Raw genomic sequence first — 6,443 nt, 5'->3', positions numbered from 1 at the left:
TTTGTACAGCCAATATTCCCCAATATAAGTTCAATATACCTATAATATGTGAAGCATCCTGTATTCTTTTCATGCTTAAACATGTTTCACTATCCGTAGTAAAAAAAGAATAAAAGGTAAAATCTAACATCAATATTGCTTTGAGGTAATTGTATTTTTCAGCTGAGGATGACAATGATAGACCGGGTCCTCCCCTAACAAAAAATACTATAGCAAACTTATAGTTAACTAAAGTTTACTATAGTTAACTATAGTACCAAAGTAAAAACTTTGGAACTTTGATTTACTATAGTAAAAACTTTGGGACTTTGATTTACTATAGTGAGAACTTTGGAACTTTGATTTACTATAGTAAAAACTTTGAAACTTTGATTTACTATAGTGAAAACTTTGGAACTTTGATTTACTAACTATAGTAAAGTATAGTTTACTATAGTTTTCTATAGTATTTTTTGTTAGGGCTTCTGTAAAATCGACTAAAGATTGGACATCCACGCAGCTTTTATGAACACAGTTAATGCCATCGCTTTGCCTCATCCATAAACTTTTTTTTGTCAAAACTTGAGCAGAAACTACTGGTGACGTGTTTCTTACTTTAAAGGAATTTTTTGGCTACCCCTCACATATTGGTGTCTGCTTTGATAAAACCAACCTTTAACTCTTAACATCAATGAAAATTATAAAAATGGTTCCAGAGTATTAGCAGATTGGCAGACATCAGTTTTATTCGAAATGATTATACTCCGAATATGAAAGCTTTGAACAAAGAAATAAATCATTCGAGTTTCATGTCAGATGAATACTTGATTATTGTTAAACACATATTTGAAAAATAAAGGTCTCCCCTAGAACTTTCTCGATGCAAAAGAAGGTTTTAAAATTAGTCTTTTGACATACATTAAGACTATAGATTGGGTGAATATCCGCCTGTATATGTATACATATCCAAACACATATTAATTCTTATAAAATCATCTGTTAGACTGTGTACAAGAATACGTTCCAAAACATCCGCATTCACAAGTCATGTCAATACCTCTTAAAGAAATCTCAAATATTGTGAAGGGCGGTAACTCCTCCCACGTGAGGGGATTTCTACACAAGATACAATTATCTCTACAAATCAATCGGTGCCGTGCCCTAGGACAAAAAACCGAACCATCACAGCGACAAAAACATTGCCGCAAGCGACATCTAGAAAGCTGAACATCAAAACGAGTCAGGGGGCTCTGCGATTCACCGTTGTATTCACAATTGCGGCATGCCTTCATACTCTCAGTAGCAACCAGAAATTTGACACATAATAGCAGACATATAGCGATGGAAGTACGATCTAGCTGAAATAAAGCAAAATGTTTTAGCTTTAGCTGAAGTTAAGATATTTTCAGAAACAGTTCTTCGTTTTGATCCGTGAAAAAATCTGATAGAATGGTCTAAATTGAATTCTGAAGGGCACGAGTCAGACAAATAGCCCATGTTGGACCTTCATTAAAGTTCTGTTTGTTTTACGTTAGTTTTACTTAAAACACTTGAAAAGTTTCCAGTGAACTAGAAATAAAAGAAATTCCACTGTTCCATATTTCGCAAAATATACGGATTGTTTGAATTTCATTAAGAAATTATAACGTACATACCATTGTGAAATTTTTAAGTCCGTTGTTGTGATATGATGTGGTTGTGCTATGAATTTGTTTTTATTATAACTTAATACTACTTACCAACTGCCCGTTGTAATCATCCATGTTTATGAGGAATCACGAGCATCACGAAATGTCAAAACAATTTTCTGTATATTGAGGATGCATTAAAAGTGACGAAAAAAGAATTTATTTTACAGTCTGACATTTTGTAAAAATTCAAATGAACGAACTGCCAGCAGCATAATGTGAGGTTAAATTGTTTTTGAAAATTTAATTTTCAATGCTGCAGTCTGAATTTATTCGCAATTTTCACTTTTCTCAGTGCATTGTAATATGAGGGACAATATGTTATAGCTGGAGGGAAAACAATAATTCGGAACGAAAAATATACAGCTACGTGTATAATCTGTTTTCTCTTTAAAGCAATTTGTAAAAAAAAAAAAAAAAAAAAGATTAAAAGACAATTCAAACAAATACAGTGTATAAATTATACACGTAATTTCCTTCACATTTTATCATTATCGGCCACTCTTGCGGCCGATCTATTTGTTTCTGTATTAGAAAATGCACATGGGGGAATAAGACGTTATAATTTTTTTATCAGTTCGGTAAAAAAAATTAGTTAATGATAACATACATGTACTTAAAAATTATTAGTAAAATAATTTGAAAAACTTGTGCTCTTTAAACTTCGTCGTTATTGCTGTTTTATTTCTCTATTTTATATTATTTATTTTATGACTAGATAATTATAAATTTATGACTTTATGAAAAGACGTTTACAATACGTTCTCCCTAACAATAGAGTAAGACAGAATGTAAATTCATTCGTTATATTTTCCGAATTCCAGTACTAACTACAGTGCACAACCGATGAACAAAAATTGAAAAGTTGGTAATACTAGTAAAAATCTTGCTTTGAATATGCTCATATGCAAAGGACATCGATGATTTTTTTTTCTTGCCGTTGTACTTATTCATAAGTGTATTGTAAATCACCGCACGGAGCGGCATTCCACAGAAACCATCGGTATCGACATCACATGACAATGATCCAGGATATCAGACCGTGGAAGGTTATCCTTTTTGACATCTAAAGATCTGAATATAGCAATGCATTCTTATCAATTATCACCGCTGTTCATATCGATGAATGAATCTGATCAACAAACTTCAAGGCAGTGAAAGTAGGTACTACATGTATTTTATTTATTATATAATATGTGCACATTTAGGTTTTTTTGTTTGTGTGTGTGTGTGTGTGTGTGTGTGTGTGTGTGTGTGTGTGTGTGTTTTGGCTTTGAAGACAGGGCTTACCAACTAAAGAAGATTATTGTAACTCTGATAAAGATGTACGTATAAATATCGAAGTCTAAAATTGTACGTTTGAGGATAAATGACACGAACAAACCTTTTTTTGAGAGAGAGATGGGAAATTTTAAGATTTATACTGAGAATGATATGAAGTCGTTTTTCTTAGCACCAAAGAAAAACCAACGATTTCTTAATATTTTAGTGATTTATTATTTATACCACTTCTATTCTAAATCAGTAAAAGAATATATATCAATCCATGCATGAATTGTTATGAGGAGTGAGTATTCCCAGTTGACCCGTTACACTAAAAAAAGCGTATGCGATCAGTCTCCATCCTTAATTTATTGTAATATTGCATCCGTGCGAATCCTGTGACCTAATGCTGCTAAATAAACCAGTGATTAAGTATATAAGTAGCTCAGGAGTTTTTGGATTTGTTCTTTGTTGCATATATTATGGAAAAAAATGTTCAATCACTTTTCTGTGGTCCCTCTAAAACTAATGTAGACCTGCGTATCCCTTATGTTTTTGGAGCTTTTCTTCCGCTGTTTATCTGTAAGTTATACTTTTACGCCATAACAATCAATTTTAAGCTTTTTAAATTTCCCGCTTAAACAGTCTGACGAAGATTTTCATAATTTTTATTTACACAGCAATATACACTATACAAAGGATTGACCTAGTTCTGCAGGCACTTGACCAATCACAACATTAGGAGAGGAGTTATTATGATTAGTTGGTATGTTAGGATGCACATGTTGTACAGAACATAGCATTTACAGTGTATGTCAAGAAATGATTCGAAAAATATCTTAAATACGCCTTTTATTATATAATATACAACACAGGGTCTGATCTTCATTGAACAAAATTACAGTGAGATAACCTAGTAGGATAAAATATGAAAATTACGCCTGTCGTCTCTGATATTCCATCAAAATGAGGATTTAAATTACACATCTGCACTATCAAAGGTAGGCAATTCTGCTACTGTCTTAACAATATTTGCAGTTGTTGAATATATTTTTGCTTACTTGTTTCCAAACATACTATTTCTTACAAATAGTTGGAGGGGTACTACACTTTAAAGGGGTTGGGATACAGATTTGAATCTCATATTAACTTATATTTTCTCAATAATATCATGCCTTATATGTTGCTAGAACATTTCACACTGGAATATATTAAAACGTGTTAAGAAAATTATTTTATCTGGAAATTATTAAAACTACAATTTTCGGGATTCGTTTGATTGATACATATCCTTCCACTTTCACAAAGCAAACTTTATCCATATACTTAAGAAAAGTAGAAATTTTATTGTGTATAAATGAAATACATGAAAACTTTAATCCGGATAGTTAAGAGTAGACATGCGAGAAAGCAAAACCAACTCGTTAGTTTTGGTACTCCGTGGCTCAGTGATGGTTTGAACATATTTTATTGTTTAGATATTACAACAAAAGGATCGGACACAAGTTCTTAAAACTTAGAACGTCCTCTCCTTTATAACAATTCATTACACAAAATAATGTTAAAAATTAAACTACACTGGAACCAAAGGTCAATACGATTATCTTACATAGGTTGTGCATGTACAAAATTGACTTGATGTAGTATGTACAAATGAATTAAATATATGAATTCAAAAACGACCAGATCTCTTAATAAACAATTGCACATTTAAAAATAAACTTTCATTTTCAGAAATGCTAATCGAATCATCTCCCCATAACAGTACGTGAGTGTCTACAATACGTAAATTAATCATTCTAAAAATAGCATTAAACAAATCGTTTCTTGGGACAGTGTATTTCGTACAAGAAAAAAAGTAATGATATGCGTCTTCTATTTTTCCACAAGTGCATAATGGACTGTCAATGATGTTGCACCTAAATAAATCTTTATTCAGAACGCAATTGTGTCTTAATCTAGTATGAATTACATTCCAGTAACGATCACCAAAAGAAACAAATGCAGGAGTAGGTGTTTTTTGAGAGTTTATAAAATTTTTGAAGGAACCTATAGTAGTGGATTGTCTTGTTTCAAGAGGTAAAGAGTTCCATTCCCTTATTGCCATTGGGACAAAAGATGATTTATAAATATTTAATCTACACTTGGGGATGCAATAATTTTGTGATTGTCTTGTTACGTAATTTGATTCATGTGATCGAATGTTTGGAAATATTTCTTTCAGATACTCGGGTACCATATTATGAAAAATTTTGTACATAGTTGTTCTTACTTTCGACATTCTTCTAATAGCAAGTGGTTCCCATCCAGTTTCAAAATAGAGAGAATCTCGCGATGCTAAAGAAGTTAATCCAGTGACTATTCTTGCTGCTGCTAACTGTAATTTTTCTAGTTTTTCGGAATCTTGACTAGAACACCCACACCAAACTTCAGTTGCGTATTCTAACTGAGGTCTTATAAAAGTAGTATATAAAAGAGTTAAAGTTTTAGCACTTACCCTGAACTGCAATTTTTTAAGTAGACCTAATTTTTTATATGCATTGGCAACGATAGAATCAATGTACGCTGACCATGTAAGGTCGTGTGAAAAGAGAATACCTAAGTGGTTTTGTGATGATACAAAATCTAAATAACAGTCTTGAAATTTAAGCCTTGGTAGTTCGACATTTTTCTTAGTACTAAAAAAGAAAGCTTTGGTTTTCGAAGGATTAAATTTCAATAGCCACTGTTTAGACCACTGTTCAAGTTGATTTAAATCATAATTCAATCCTACTTGAATATCATGTATGTTTTCAGAACAGTTCTGTAAAGAATTATCATCAGCATACAACCTGCTTAAACTCGACATATTTTCAGCAACATCATTGACATATATCAAAAATAAAAGTGGTCCCAATACAGACCCCTGAGGGACTCCAACATGTAATGGTTTAAAATTAGACATAGTATTCCTATGCAATACCCTTTGTGTCCTTAAATCTAAATAACTTTGAAACCATAGCAATAATTTAACACCATAAGTTTGTAACTTAAATAGAAGACCTTTATGCCATACCCGATCAAATGCCTTAGACAAATCACAAAAAAGCTCAGTGATGTGTGCAGACTAAACAAATTAAACACACCCAGTAAAACGTAAACACTAACAATAGATTGATTGATTGTATGTTGTTTTACGTCCCATTCGAGAATTTTTCACTCATATAGAGACGTCACCATATACCGGTGAAGGGCTTCAAATTTTGACCTTTACTCGGCACTCAGGGCCATTGAGCAGTGAGGGATCTTTATCGTGCCAACGCCTGCCGTGACACGGGGCCTCGGTTTTTAAGGTCTCATCCGAAGGACCCGCAACTTTCACTTCAAAGTGCCGAGCGCATGGCGAAGGAACAGTTGCTACCTATTTTTTATCGACTTAGGTCTGTCGCGGCCGAGATTCGAACTCACGACCTCCCGATCACGGAGCGAGCGCTCTACCGACTGAGCTACCGTGAACGGTCATGGTGTTATGAA

The 6,443-nt window shown here is 33.0% G+C and overlaps 1 long non-coding RNA gene across 1 annotated transcript; it reads right to left on the bottom strand.

The window, feature by feature from the left end:
- Positions 1–699: 699 nt before the first annotated feature.
- LOC133198970 (uncharacterized) lies at positions 700–1,676 on the bottom strand. Its single transcript, XR_009722696.1, has 2 exons — positions 1,635–1,676; positions 700–1,337 (listed from the first exon to the last, which is right to left on the bottom strand). It is a non-coding gene; the product is annotated as an uncharacterized LOC133198970 (long non-coding RNA).
- Positions 1,677–6,443: the final 4,767 nt, after the last annotated feature.

The sequence above is a fragment of the Saccostrea echinata genome, unplaced genomic scaffold (assembly GCF_033153115.1).
Source record: "Saccostrea echinata isolate AGI-Se365-2 ecotype Australia unplaced genomic scaffold, CSIRO_AGI_Sech_v1 ptg000033l, whole genome shotgun sequence".
NCBI lineage: Eukaryota > Metazoa > Mollusca > Bivalvia > Ostreida > Ostreidae > Saccostrea > Saccostrea echinata.
Note: the sequence above shows the minus strand (reverse complement) of the source record. Positions and strands in the feature narration are given on the sequence as shown.